This window comes from Rissa tridactyla, chromosome 12 (assembly GCF_028500815.1).
Source record: "Rissa tridactyla isolate bRisTri1 chromosome 12, bRisTri1.patW.cur.20221130, whole genome shotgun sequence".
Classification (NCBI taxonomy): Eukaryota; Metazoa; Chordata; class Aves; order Charadriiformes; family Laridae; genus Rissa; species Rissa tridactyla.
Genome location: NC_071477.1, coordinates 5582677 through 5597656, shown reverse-complemented (window position 1 = coordinate 5597656; position 14980 = coordinate 5582677). Strand labels below are relative to the sequence as shown.

Sequence of the window (14980 nt, the reverse complement as noted above, 5' to 3'; positions counted from 1 at the left end):
TTACATCTGAATCAATTATCCAGGCAAAGCCCAAACACTGCCAACGTGATTTAGGCGACTGAACACACATCATAAATAGTGCAGCATTCAAGTCATATAATCTGTATCTGCACTTTCTGGATAGCTTCATGAGCTGGAAGAACACCCTGGCTCACTGCGCGCCTTTATTTCTGAGCGGCAGCGTGCTTCGCTGTGGTTAGGGACAGGGAACCTGAAATCTCTCATTCACAGAAAACCTTTAATTTTACGTTCAGCCCGGTGGGCTTGGGATAAACTCCTGGCAAGCTGGGTCAAGCACGCCAGCTGGGACCAGCGCTGAGCATGAGCCATGTACAAGAGCAGGACGTGGACTGACCAGGCTGAGCCGGAATTTTGCCTTCCCACCGAGCAAGCCGTGAAGCCATCCTCGGTGATCACTCTTGGAGCGGGCTCAGACCATGAGAGCCCCTTGCTCGTGCTCCGCACAGAGGAAAAGGCAAACAACACGGCTGCCTCTTGCGGGTATTGACAAGGATGGATGTTATCTACAGAAACTTTGCCCATGATGCTCGGCAGCAGCGAGGACTCTGGTTGAAGTACTCACCACCTTCCCCCTCGATCGCCCCCGACACCTACAGCCTGGCCGTGTGAGGTTCCTCACGGGCACTCGGCAGCTTGGTATCACCAAACCCCTCTTTGGCAGGAAAGTTACAGACCAGCCTCTTGGAAGGACCTACCCTATGTTTGCAGAAAGTCAATCTCATCTACTTTCTGAAAGATGGAAGGGAGGTTTTGCAGCTATTTCCTGTCCACAGAACAGGAAGAGAGACGTGGAGGCCACCACTAGCCCTGCGATACCACCTGCTGCCCAGGCAGACTTCCCAGCAGCCTACCGACATGCTTTGACTCACCCTTGCAGGGCTCGATCTCATGCCAAGAGAAGGTTGAACGCAGCCAGTTGACGGGGGTATCTGTGCAGCCCTGCTGCCTGGAGGGGCAGGAGGACACCCTTCTGCTGTCCTGCCGTGCATCTGCCCACCCTGTTTCTTGTGGTCTGCATGAAAACTGCAGCCGCTCGCTGCCTCCCTGGAGAATAACGAGTTCCTGTTATGGGGGAAAATAGATCACAAGGAAAGCGCTGGCAAAGTACAGCCATTTTTGTAGAGCAATCAAAAGAAAGCAGGAGCAACAGTCAATGTCCCAAAGTTTCCCTTGAAGCATATAACCAAGTATGACACTGGTTTGGGAAGCGGGACTTCTAGCAGAATGTGTTTTTAACAAGGAGAATGTTTGTTTAGAACCTCTCTGCTTCCTTAGCTCTAACTCAAAAGCAGACACAGAAGTTTTCCCCCCCATTAAAATAATCAAAGTTTTAGGAAAAAGAATTATGTGAATTAAAATATCTTCGGCTCAAAATGGTCTTTCTTGTTACTGTTCAGTGTCAGAGACAATAGCAAGCAACTCCTCCTGCACCTCAAGATTTCCTTTTTCTTGTGGTCCTTAACGGCACACAATACATCTCTAGGAGAACAACAGATGAAAAAAAGCTCAACTAATTTCACAACCAAAGAGTGAATCCTCTCTTCTGCTAAGTTTTTTCTCTAGTAAAACATATCTACTCTGCAATAGAGTTTAGCCTTGTACCAATGCAAGAGGAGAGACAAAGAATTATGAAGCTATGAATCCCATTAGCATCAAAATGCAGCTACGGAGACAAGGGGATTTTACGGAGATAAGATTTTTTTTTTTTTTTTGAAAGAATACTAGGAGGAGGAAAAATTTCTTTTATGAAGCACGCATTTTTCATAAACCTGGAATCCACAGCACATTATAAAACTGAATTTGTTGCTGTTGTTTTTACTTTACAGCATTAATCACTAAAGCCTTGCTTAGGTGGGCAGGAAAAAAATCCATTTTCCATTGTATTAACTTCATGCAATTTAAGAAGCCTTTCAAGACCCGCATAAATGTAAGTAAGCACTTTGAGCCTGGCTGGTGTTGTGCGAGCCTGGGCACGTGGCTGCACAGAACACAACCAGCTGGACCTGCCTTCTGCAGACGTACCTGCGCTGCCGCTCCAGAAGGCGGAAAGCACTTAAATCACAGCAGCTCCATCTACTCAACGCTTGATTTAAAGCCCTTAGGAAATTAGCATTTCCAGAATAGCGTTACCAATACTTCGGGGTGCAATTCTGTTTAATCCGGCGTCCTTGCACAAGTGGCAGAATTGACAGGCGAAGCAAACGCGCCGCGCAGAGAGGCAGAGACCAAAGGGACGGGCACACGCGACAGCGGGGAGAGGCGTCCTTTGAGCCGCGTCCTGGCTGCAGCGCACAGGACGTGTTTCCGAGGACAATGACAGCTTGGTCATAAATCCTGCTGGCAGCAAGCATAACGGGCCAACTACCATTTAGGGGCAGGAGATGCCTCCTCAGAGGTCTTTGGTTCTGTGCAGCTTCTGCCAGACATGGTATTTTAAGAAAGCCACGGCGTTGAGAAAAGCCACTACACAACGAGATACTGCAGGGAAGGGGGAGAGGGGACTCACCCTGTATCCCAGAGGGTTACCTGTGCAGGGGGGCACGAAACATCTTTGTGTGTACTCCTGGGATGCCGAGCGTTGGGATTTTTCCAACTTGGACGTATGCTGAATTAACAAACGCAAAGATCTCAGCACCCTTGGCCTGCCCAGTCCCCCCATTAAGGTTTGACTAGAACCAGGATGCGGGGCAAAGGGCAATCCCAGAAAGGTTTAGTACAGATATTTAACAAATTTATTTCATATTTGCAAAAGCTTACATGCATTCACAATACAGGAATACTATTCCAGTGACAACATGCTGCCTTGCCTTTACTCAATTCATAGTAAAATTATCTTATTACAATGCGAAAGAACAGATGGATTTGGTGCATGCATCTGGAGATAAACAAACCTAAGTCAGGTGAATGCAGAAACATGCATCAGGGCTTTGAATTTTACTGTTCAGCCCCCCAGACAACCACATCGTCGTACAATATATACACACATTGCTTTAGCATATAAACAGCGCAGTCTAAGAACCAAACTGATGGCTGCGTATACACAAGATTCCCAATACCCAGCTTGCCTTTTACGAATTAACACAGGTAGAATATGCAATTGCTCCAGCAAAGAACACACACTTGAACTGCTCCAAAAGGGGAAGGGGGGAACCAAACCACAGCCCCTCTTGGTTTCTATGATTTGGCTTTCGACTAACAAGAAATCAGGGGAGAAAACAGCCCTGTGGACTTACAGCTGATTTCCAGAACAAAAGCTCCCAAGGGGTCTTGAAGAAGGTTGATCTGAAAAACAAAAGATGACCTCTTAAGACAGGCAGAAGGATGCATTGCTGAAACCCTACCCCCTGTCGTCTACTCGGGAGTGGATTTCTGCTAGAAAGGCTTTGCACATCATTGCCATGTTCCCAGGGGACAGTGTGAAAGCTGTTTTGGCACCGTCAGGGGTTTGTCCCCGACTCCTGCCCATAACCTGCTGCCGGGCCGTTCACTACCGCTCCGTAAGCTGCTCTACACGGCTTCTGGCAGAAACTGTCACAAAGCTGTTGTGTAACTTCAGTCTCACAAACGGCACTCGGCTCGCACTTACCTCCGCAGGTATTTCAGTGGAGTCATCACGCACTTTGGGTGGCTTGGGCACATACGGTTTTCCCTTTCTCAAACGCAATTACAGCTGCACAGAAACAAAGATTTATGGACGAAACATCAGTAGAATCAATATGTCAGATCAGGTGGAAAACCATGATTTTGAGCTGCTGCTGAACTATATTAAACCATCTAAATTCACTTAATTAAGTGTCAGAACAAGTCTGCTTGATATATGAGAGATTTGTTTTTTAAAAAAAAAAAATCTCAGTCCAGTTAAAAAAAAGCGGGCTCTGCTCCCAACCACGACTGCTCCTCCAATAAACTTTTAAAAGCTGCATATACCTCGAGACACAGGCCACCTCCGCAAAAGTTTTCTAGCTCTTCTCAAATTTATATTAAGATAACAGGGATGCTACTATTCAGCAATTTGAAGACAAAAAAATAAATCAAAAATATCAGTCAGCAACCGATTCAAGAGAAAATAGGGAGACAATTTAGGATGAAAGCTCACCTTTACATGCCTAAACTTCCTATAAGCCCTCATTACTGCTGCAATTAGCTCTTCGCAGATCTGATGGAAACAGCCACATCAGAAGACATTGAACTTTTATATGTAAGAAGAACTTTGTCCATCCCCCCTCTCCTCCTTTCTCTTTTCTGTGAGTTTTTTACTTCCCATATGTTTAGGGCAGCATTTAAAAACAGAGTAGCTTCTCCAAACAATTAGCGAACACTCCCGTGGTGCTCCCTGTCTCGAAGCCGGTGACAGATGGATGTGCGTGCAGCTGGAACAGGCACATCGCATACGGGGTGCCCACGGTGTCGCAGCCCGTAACAAACCCCCAGACAGAACGGGAATGCACCAGGGCATCTCCCCACCACCATTAACAAGTGCACAAGGAAATTGAAAAGGAGCATCGCTTCCAATTTATACAGTGCAGCTGCCTCCTATGCCCACTGGAGAAGCAGCTTGGAAGTGTTTTAGGTGTCTGAAACACATGAGAGTGTTATTCCATTCCAGGCTCAGAGATTTAAGCTTGAGTCAGGGAAAAAACTAGGCCCGGATTGTTTTTCCTTTCAGAGGTGGCAGAATCTCACCCGCGCTGTCACACGTTGTTTCAGAGATGTTGTTATTCATTAGCACTGCAGGACTGAGCGGAGATCTCCTCTCCCTCCTCGAGAGATGGGGCACAGGAGGATAATGCATGCTGCTCAGAAGGGTTTAAGGTGTAACAAAACTACATTTCACTCTGCTCCCAGCAGGGACCTGCTCGCTGCAGCCCTGGAGAGGTGACACTCTCATGGTCAGGAAGGCAAAAATCAAGGTTCTGCCCCATTTCAGCAGCGAGGGTTTGCAGAAGGGGGGGTCTCACAAAGCATGTGCTCCACGTCTATGCCCAGTGGAGCTGAGTGAGAAAAACTGTCTCCTTTGCTCTTCCTCACAGCTCTCGGGAACGTAACCAGGAGTGAGCTGTACCTTGTTTTTTAACTCAAACAGGATGCTGTTCCTTAAGGCGGCTTGCATCAATATTGCTGCAGACAAAATGAAACTATTATCAAACAAAACAAACCATTATCAGACAAAAGCAATTGAGAGAAATAAGAGAGCTGATCATTAGGAAATGATTTGAACCCAATTGAATGTTTTTAAGTGCTGCCTCCAGGCTGCTGCCTCAGGAGAGGGCAGTCTCAGCAAGCAATTGAACTGTGCTCCTCTCCTGCGACCAGGGAGCAAACAAACCACAGCAGGCTTCATTTCACAGCTGCCTCCAGGCCAGTCAAGCCCACAACTCAAAGTCGGGTTCGAAAGGCTCATTGCTGCCATGGCAAGGCCTGGACCCAGGGAGACCACAGCTGACAAACCCCACCAGTCAGCCTGGGCTGGGCACTGGCAGCGGGCGTTCCTCCTGAGGACCGCAACGGCGGCATCCCAGCCTTCACATCTACGGGGCCACGCAGTTCATGCAGTGTGCTGGGAACTCTGCATTATACCTAAATAAGAGCATTTTCCCTCTCTGCAGGGGCAGAGCCAAAGCCTCTTAGCACAACAGCCATATGCTAGTCTAAAATACAAAATGGTTCACACCTAATGAAAGGCTGCAGAGAACCAAAGAGCAGGACGGTATCGCGGTGAGCTGGTACCTGTGCAAGTCACTGTCTGAGCACAGAGGCGGAGATGAACCCGCCAAGGAGAATTTAAAATCAAAATATACTCAGTGGGTGACACTGTGATACAAAGAGACATGGAAAAAAAACCTTTCTCCAGGCACTTGAACCAATATTCTGCTGGAAATAAACCCAAAACAAAGGTGGTAGATATAAGAGCTGTTGACAGGCCTTAGCACAGGGCTCTGACCCACACAGATCTTTCTGCGTGTGAAAAATCAGTAGCACTCACCTCAGGCTTATTTTGACATCTGTCACACTCCTATTGCATGGGCAGTCCCCAACATCATCCACGCTATCTGGCAAGTAATCTGCCAGCAGGACCAGAGAGCTATGGCTTAACCCAACAGCAACAGTGGCCACGCCAGGGACGAGGGCATTTCTGCTGCAGAGGCAAAGCCACACCAAGTATGCACCTTCACTGCTCCTCAGAGCTGCTCTCTGTAGAAAAAGGCAGGATTAAAACCCACTTCCCTCAAGAGCTACCATCGTTGCTGCTCATTGACGAGAGCAGGCAGCACCTGAGCTGGCATCTCACTGGCCCTTCACTAGGGCACAGACACCAGGAGCTGGGGAGCAAACCTGTACGGTGACAACAGCATCCAGTATCCTTGGGAAATCTTCTTGGCTCTTCATCATCTACCGTTTTTGTGGGACTCCACATATTTTAACAAGCAGGGACCCAGGTCCAGCGTTTCATTTCTGCAAAGTTTCTTGATGAAAAGATTCATTTCTTCTCCCTCCTCTTGCCCTTGCAGAAGCCTTCGTTATATCTTTCTTATTCTGCTGAAAGAAATGCAAACGCCACAAGAGCTGTCACAGCCAAAACTCACCAAATACCAAAGATACTGAGAAGAACAGAAAAAAAAACCCCACACCTTGACCCCAACTCCAAGAACACACTTGGCCTAGACTGGAAGAATGGTAACATTCATAACATACAAACTGTGAAATGAGACAAAAAACCCACAAGCAGAGGTATTTAGTCTCAGAGCATCCAGCAAAGCAGCTCCTGCAAGGGCCTTTATTTGCTTTTAAAACCTCAACAACAATACCAAAAAACAAGCACCACAAAACACAACCAAACCCACCCGCACAGTTAAAGATGTGGAATAGCAGAAGTAACTGTCCCTGAACAGCCCTGGCAGGATGCGAAATGCAGAGAGGGGATGGAGAGAAATGGGGCTGGTTTTTGCAAGGCAAGTGTCCAAGGCTGCATCTTTTCCTGCCAAACACACACATCTATCCAATAAAACGCGGGTTTGGTTTTTTTTTTTGGTTTATTTTGCCTTGTCGTTTCTGTCCGGATAATCCCTTGTAGATGGGGTCTTGGCTTCAAGTTGTTTGCAAAAGCCTCTCCCTCAATTAGCTTGTTGCTCCTGCAGGCAGGCTGTAATGGGTGTTACTCGACACACCTTCACTTATCGCAGAAGTTCCTCCTGCAGCCACCAATTCTGCTATGATGCATACGACCCTCCCGGCAGAGACATCTTAGTCTACAGCTGGGCCTCGAGGCTTTGTCAGAAAACAAAGAACCACAGAAGCCTTTATTCTGTTTGCCATTCACCCTTTGATAGCTATTGAATCCACCTTTAATTCTGGGAACGTGAATTTGCTCATTTCAGACTCAAATTTCTCTTGTTGTAAAGGAAAGCACTGCCATCAGGACTAACGCCCTGGATGCTGACCTGTAACTGTGGAAGAGGATCTAAGCTGTCGTTTTCGCCCTTCTCTTACAGGAGGTACGCTCAAAGGAAGCACGGTGCAGGCTCTGTGTTTTCAGTCACACAACAGAATTCAGATTGCTGGATGCGAGCAGGTGCACCCAAGCAAGGAGAGAGACATTTGTGGTTTTAATTCAAGTGGATTGCGGCTGGAAAAAATAGCTGATGCTGTGGAATAGAGGGAAAAACAGAGTCCTTCAAAACTCAGTGAGGCTGAGGAAGGGATCTACAAAAGAAAAAACTGGCTTAGTTTCCTAAAAAAGATGACATCCCAAATGACCGGCACTTTAGTAGGACATATAAACAAACAGAGCAGGGAGGAAAAGGACATGGAGAAATGCTTATGCAATGTGCAGAACAGCTGGGATAAGACTGGAGAGATTTTACTCACCCTTCTCTGATGCTTCTTGAGAGATGATGGTGCCTTCTGCCTTTGAACTTCATGGTGACATCAGCAGACCACATAGGCGAGGCCAAAACCCTCATCATCTTCAGTCTTGACAACCTGCCAGCGACACTCCCATCAGTACAACAAAGAGAATTCTCCCTTTGCCACCTTTCTCACTAATATTCAGACAGACAGCCAGCCATACCCAGCAATTCAGATAAGTGAGTAGAAAACCCTACAGATATTTCAGATATTTTAACTTCTCTTTTTTACTTTTTCTACAGAATAATCCACCCAACATCAGTGATTTCAGGGTCTGGAATACTTTGGAAGGCAATTCTGAGTTGCTATTTGAAGCACACTTTTAAGTAATGTGAATCTCTATTTTTTACTTAATACACTCTGATCTGTGCAGGGAACGCTCCCTTTACACAGGGTGGAAGCCGGAGGTCCTTCCCCCAGACGACTGCTATGAAATCCAGCCCTGGCAGTCGCTATTCACATGGCAGCCATCCGGCAAACGGCTCTGGGCGTGCCTCGGAAAACCCAACCCCCAAAGCTCGTCTGTGCAAGCGTTTCATCACGCGCTGTTATGACTCTCAATTCCCCAAATCACAAAACAAAGACCATTTTGTACAAAACATTCATAATAAATACAGCTGACGTTAAAAAAGAATAAGGAACTTGCCGCGTTGCTTTACTCTTATCTCTAATGATGAGAAAAACGTGCCTAGTTCTGAGAAGTTGAGTGATGAGGTCTGGATACCAAAGGGCCCCACAGCACAAAAGCTTAGGTATACAAGAGATCAGAAAAAGGCCCTAAAATCTTAGGAAAAGTAGACTGCAAAGCCAATGAATTAATGCACCTTCTCCATGCTATCGCACAGAGGCAGCCTCATCACTGACTTCCCAGGCACCGGTCCCTCTAGGCAAACGTACCCTTCCTGAGCTCACCTCTAGATCTTTCCGGCTGCGCCACCAAACCAAAGTCCTTTCCCCTCCCAAGTAAAATAAGCAAATAAACATACTCAGTCAACAGCACGAAGTGAAGGTGTGCTGCTCCAGCTGCAGCCAGTGTTATCAAGAACACATCCTGCAGCCTTCCGCCTCCTCCTCCCCCCTGCCAGCTCCAGCAGGCGCCCAGAGCCGCAGGGAACCCCCTCAAACAGAGACCGTTCTGCTCCAGGTGCCCAGGCTGGCAACGGTCCCTCGCACAGGTCACACTAACTTCTCGGGCTGCCTCGGTCACTAAAGGGGTGACAGAAGAAGGGCCGACCCGCAGAATCACGCTCAGTGCAGAGCTTCCCCTGCCTACATGGAGACCTGGATGGGACCCTCTTTCCTTGCGAGCCCCCAGCGTCCTCTCTCCTCTCCCACCCACCCACGCTGTGCAGCGCATCGTCGCATCGCCTACGGGGAGGTGAACACACACCGCTGCCGATTTGCCACTACGGAGGTAACGCGCTCTGCCCACCCGAGCCCCAGAGCTGCTGCTGGCTGTGATATTATCAGCAGCCCTTATCCAGGCTCCGCTCCGCTCAAAGCTACTTCACAGACAATATGACACTTCAAGGCAGTCCCGTAATTGCAAGCTAATGACCCCTCTGAGAGCTCCGCACGGCAAAAGGCTCCTGCACAGATCCGCTAATTGCTCAGCTGCCACTGCGCAGCAATGCCACATGCTTGCCTATAGCACCAGGGGACAAACCCCAGAAATATAAACCTATGATTTAAGTGATATTTACGGATGAAATGTCAATACCCAGCATTTCTGTCAACTGCAGGCCAGGCAAACAGAAGTACAAAAAGCCTCCAATAGCCTTTCAGGCATGGATGGACACCATCCCGGTTTGAGCATCGCTCCTTTTTCTGGCCATCCTGGGTGTCACAGAGGCTCTGTCTTACCAGTCCACTTGACCAGAATCCCTGGCTTTGAAAAGCTCTGCCCTCAAACCCACCGCTGACTGTCTCCTTTTGCTCTGTCCCTTGCCTTCCACACACAACTCGCAGCAGCTTTGGAGGCAGACAGCGTAAAGGCCGCTCGAGGGGAGGTTTTCAGCTGCCCGACACAGCCAAAGGTGCCACCTGACTTGCGTCAACTTAAACCTTGAGTTGCTACTTGGCTCAGCAAGCATTAGAAGATTTGCACATCGGAGGTAGTCAGTGGTCTTCTGCAGCCAGTTTTATTTCACGGGTGCCCACCCAGGCTGGAGCTTTAACCCCTGAATTTCCTCACTGTTAGTGCCCGTTGCCGAGCTGCAGGCTGTTCTGCTGCGGTGACATTCTGCCTGTCCTGGCCCAAGCATATCAGCATTTGTGACAGCAAACAAAACAGCTGCCTGCATCGTTGCTCCTGCAGTCTCGTTCCTTGCTCAAATACAAGCTTCACACAGCTCATGGACACATACACGTTTTTACACACACAACTTGTCTCCTTGCTATCTGCCAAAATTGTTCAGAAGGGTTTGGATTCAATAGATAATTCTTCTAGAATAAAACATCACTCACTGGGTTTGTTCTCTGCTGCCCCGTTGCCCCACTCGGAAGGGTGACAGCCTCCTATCAGCTCCCAGTACATGAACAAAGCCAGGAGCCAAGATGACATGAGGGGAAAAAAGAAAAAACGCCCTGGACATCGGCTGGTCTCTGGCAGACTTACAGGGCCTGGTGGCAGCGATGTTGTCAGGATCATTGTCAAGGCTCCACTTGGCTCCCAAGCTTCAAGTGATTTCACAAACAATGATATTTTTCTAGAAAAGGGATAATTATGAATTAATAAAATACCAAGGCACGCTGTACAGTACAAAGCACTGTTCCACCACTTGTGTTTATATTTGTGTTCAACATACATGCAGTAGAGCTCAGGCTCAGATAAAAAAAAAAAAAAAGCAATGTCAATTACTTGTTAAAAGAAGATAAATATGTGTTTCTCATCATGTATTTCCACCATAACTCTAAATTCAGATAGAAAGCATTTACAGGCTTCCCTTTCTTTCCTTACAACCAAAAAGATGGCTCAAGACTTCCAGCATGGCACCTGCCCTCCAAAGGATGCTCCGCCGCCCCTTGCTGGGGGGCAAGCTGCTTCCCATTGCTCTGCACTCAGCCTTTTCGAGGCTGCCATCCGAGCCTCGCCGGTGCTTACCCTGATGATGTAGTGGAACCTGCCACATGTTTAAGCTTTCCCTAACTGTCCCCTACGGTCTACTAAGTATAATTACCAAATAATGTGCGCGAACACGAATGCGTCCTTGGCAATTAGGGTGCCGCCATGGAAGGGTTCTCAGCCGCTCAGCTGTCTCTCTTGCGGAGGGTCTCTGGTCAGCCACCGTTAGCACAATACCTCATCGCCTTGCAGGCGTTAGCGGAACACCACGCAACGCTCCACTTTCCCCTCAGCAAAGCTGCTGACAGGTTGCTGCTCAGGATTTTAGGCAATAAAAATAACAAACTATCAGTGTTTTAAGGACCAAGTGTTCAGAGGAAGGATTATGAGCCTGTACAAATGGTGTATTTGCACTTCACGCCAGCTGCTTCCCCGTATAAATCCGTATGGCCGGGTCTCTTCCCCATCGCACTGAGTCTCACCTGCGTGTGTCTCGTCCCTCAGAGCCAGTGCCACAGGACGGAGCTGTGGCAGACGACCGCTCTCAATGCCTGCAATGCCACAGGGACCAGAAAGGAGGATCACAAGGCCAGAGAAAGGACTGCAAAGAGGACATTTTAGCCATCGATAAGAATAAAGCTCAGAAGTCCTTGCTCTTGCTCTCACATCCCTGCTCTTTCCACCAATCCTGTACCTGTCCCCGACAGATTTCACTCTCAGAAGAGGGACAGAGGCAGCAACACGCCTGCGCCGTTTGTCAGCTCTGAGCAACCTGCTCAGCCAGTTCTCAATGAGCACGGTTTTCATCGTCTGTGTTTTTAAATGATCTATTCCCAGGAATGACGCTGCTTTCACAGGATTCCGGGAGGCCGGCACACCCACACCAGGCACCTGAAAACCCAGCCAAGACGGGGCAAGGCTGCGGTGGCTCCCGCCTGAGGATGCTGGCGTCCTGTGACATGCACACCCTCCTCAGGAATGGTCTGCTGGTGAGGGGAGCCCCACGAAACCTGCCCCACCTGCAGTTAGTCAGTGCAGGGTATATTCGCTAATAGTTGCAATTATTGTAAACGTGAACATTAGCTGCAAATATTCCTGGTCAAAAATGACAACGCGAGGTAACAAGAACTGCAGCATATTCCCACCATTTTTAATTGTATTTTGGCCAGGCTGAAATTCATTTTTACTTGCTATAACTCCAAATTTTAAGTGCCTGCCCCTAGAATGTGGCTGAATTCAGATTTGTTTGCTCAAAGAGCAACAGATCTTACAACATCTTAGGAGACCAAAAGCTAGAGGCCGGAACAACTAACACTTTGGGCACAAGGCAATTAAAAATAAACAGAGATAAGCTTTTATTTCTTTATTTTCTTTTTAAAAATCTATACATGAGTAGGAACCTACTGTAAGGGCTATTCAGGGACCCTTCAGAGCCAAGGACTATCCCTGCACTTGGCTCACTTCAGCCCTGTCAGCGTTTGCACGGCATGAGCTCTGGAGAGCTGCTGGCACTTCAGCTGGACTCCAGTCCTGCTCCCTCATCTCCCACAACTGACCGAAGACTAATAGCATTTTGAAGAACAAAACCCTTTTGGTAGGAAGCAGGCATCCCCCCCCACACACACTTTCAAATAAGAATATAGATAGTATAAATAGATCACAAGTTAATTATAAAACCAGTCAGAGCAGTTAATAAAACACTGGAAGGTAAATATCTGCTCAGGTGGGATTATTCTGCCACAGAACCGAGGTCGCACTTCACAAAAGGCCAGCGGATATCAACCGGTGAGTATTCCATGTGGTTGTACCTACCTATCTCCATGACAGCTTCCACAGCCTGACACTGCAGTTGCTGCTGAAGTAACGATAAGCCTGAGACTCTTTATATACAAAATGTGAGATACGTTCTTCAAATGACCCTCCAAGAGCTCAGAAGCTCTGAAGAGACCAGGGATGAAATCCAACCATTCACAATCTGCTGAACAGATAAAATAAAATTCATGAAGATTCTCACTAAGGACAAGCTCAACAATTTATGGAGGTTCTTGTCAGTTTAACCTTTACATATTCTCCACTATCTAAATTATTTCTGTAGAAATTGTCACTGTGGCTTTAAGAAACTCAACTGCCAAAAGAAAAAAAAAAAAAAAAAAAAAAGAAAAAGGGGGACTTTCGTCCCTTCAGGGATATGGATGGCAATAAGATAAACAACTTGTAGGGTTCAGTAGTTCGCAGCAAATATTAGACCAAAATCTATGATTCTTAGACACAGCACGAATCAGTTGAGCACAGTCTGGTTTAGAGATTTGCCTGATATAAAGTCAGGACCCTGCTGGACCATATTTCTGCATTCAGTAGAGATAAGTATTTTAGTTTAGTTTCCTCCCGAAGATGCTCTAATTCACCTTAATGTCTAGTCAAGAAGATCCAGTCATCAGCATCTGTAGACGTGGCCCAGGCAACTGCGCAGAAGTCGCCCAGCATCCCTCCTTGCTTATCTACTGATGAAGCATAAATGCAGCCATCCTCAGAAGTGGCGACTAGGATAGTTGTGTCAGGATTTTATTCACATTTCTTCTGTTGGAAAATCACCCAGAAGGAAGGACACAGAGCAACTCATGCATTGTCTGCTCTCCTACTTCTGTGGCCAGTGTGTAAGGCTGCAGAGCAGGCCCAACGCTCCCAACCTTTTGTACAGCTGCTGCTTCACGCCTTGAATCTTTCTGCCAGTTTTGTTCATTTTGTTTCTCCTAAAACTTTGGTTTTAGCAGCAGCTCTCTGGTTCTTGAGAGAATTGACACATATCTTGACATTTTCACCTTCTGCTGGTTGCACTGTCTGCAAATGTGAGAAGCAGCACCCCAAGCCCAAAGCTCCTATGCTTCAAATCATCCCCTGCAGACCATTACAGTCCTGCTTTTACCTGAAGTACATTCTACATGTTTGAAGTCTGTGACAGCACTTTTTGAGGGGCATTACTTCTTTCAAGATTAAGCATAAGAGAATGTCTTGTAAAGACAGATCCTGCAGCAACTATACCGAGATATATAATAGCCAGAATTAGAAAGCTGTGCTGCTGACCAAGAAGAGGCAGAGAGGGAAGCAAGAACGGTTGAAGGTGATGCTTATTCATTTCTAAAGGAATCTGTTGCTTGGGAGCACGATTCACAGCGGGGAAGCACCATTGCTTACACAGTGAGCAGTTTGGATCAAGCCTGATTTCGCTCCAGCTCTTGCCTAAATCACAGAACCACACTTGCCCATGTCCTTTCGCTTGAGCAGTCTCTTCTCCTTTGGGCTCTTCCACAAGTGAAGCAGATGCCAAGTCCCTGCTAAAGTAAAAAACAGGAAACAGAAGCCTCTCTAGCCCCTTGAGGCATCGTGTAAGACTGGCTATACGAGCCCACCCAACATGTTTTCCTCTCGTCAGCCTCACTCGTAGTTTGCACAAAAACTTTCTGTTTCTTTTGCATACTTCTCATGGATTCCTCTTGACTCTCAGTAAACATCTGACCACTGGAAATGAGTCATGGTTCATCATGAAAGCCTCTACTGATGTTTTCTACTATCTTTCTTTCATCATGCTGCATTTAATACCGTTCATTGGTTCTAATAATAACCGCTAAGAGCAAAACAGTATCCACTGCTAGAAGCATTTGGAAAAGTCGAATCACTTGTTTAGAGACACGCCTGGCAGGATGGCTACAGCAGTTTCCTCTAGAGTCAACTTATAATGGCTCCGCTAAGAATAGGACAGAGCCATCAGCACAGCAAAGGATCCAAACGATATTCATTAGAAAACCAAGAAGATGAAATCACCCCCTACTTTCCTCAAAATCAACTGCTTTGGGAAACCCAAGAATCTGATGCATTTGCAAAGCATGCAACAATCCCACTCAGGTGCTAACAGCGCCGCTGGAAGAGATTCCAAGCACCAACATATAAATCAGAGCACTGAGATAGATCAGAGGTTGAATCTAAATTCGTTCC

The 14980-nt window shown here is 47.1% G+C and overlaps 1 long non-coding RNA gene across 1 annotated transcript; it reads right to left on the bottom strand.

The window, feature by feature from the left end:
* Positions 1-2500: 2500 nt before the first annotated feature.
* On the bottom strand, positions 2501-3671 carry LOC128916639 (uncharacterized). Its single transcript, XR_008469027.1, has 3 exons — positions 3608-3671; positions 3255-3303; positions 2501-2626 (listed from the first exon to the last, which is right to left on the bottom strand). It is a non-coding gene; the product is annotated as an uncharacterized LOC128916639 (long non-coding RNA).
* Positions 3672-14980: the final 11309 nt, after the last annotated feature.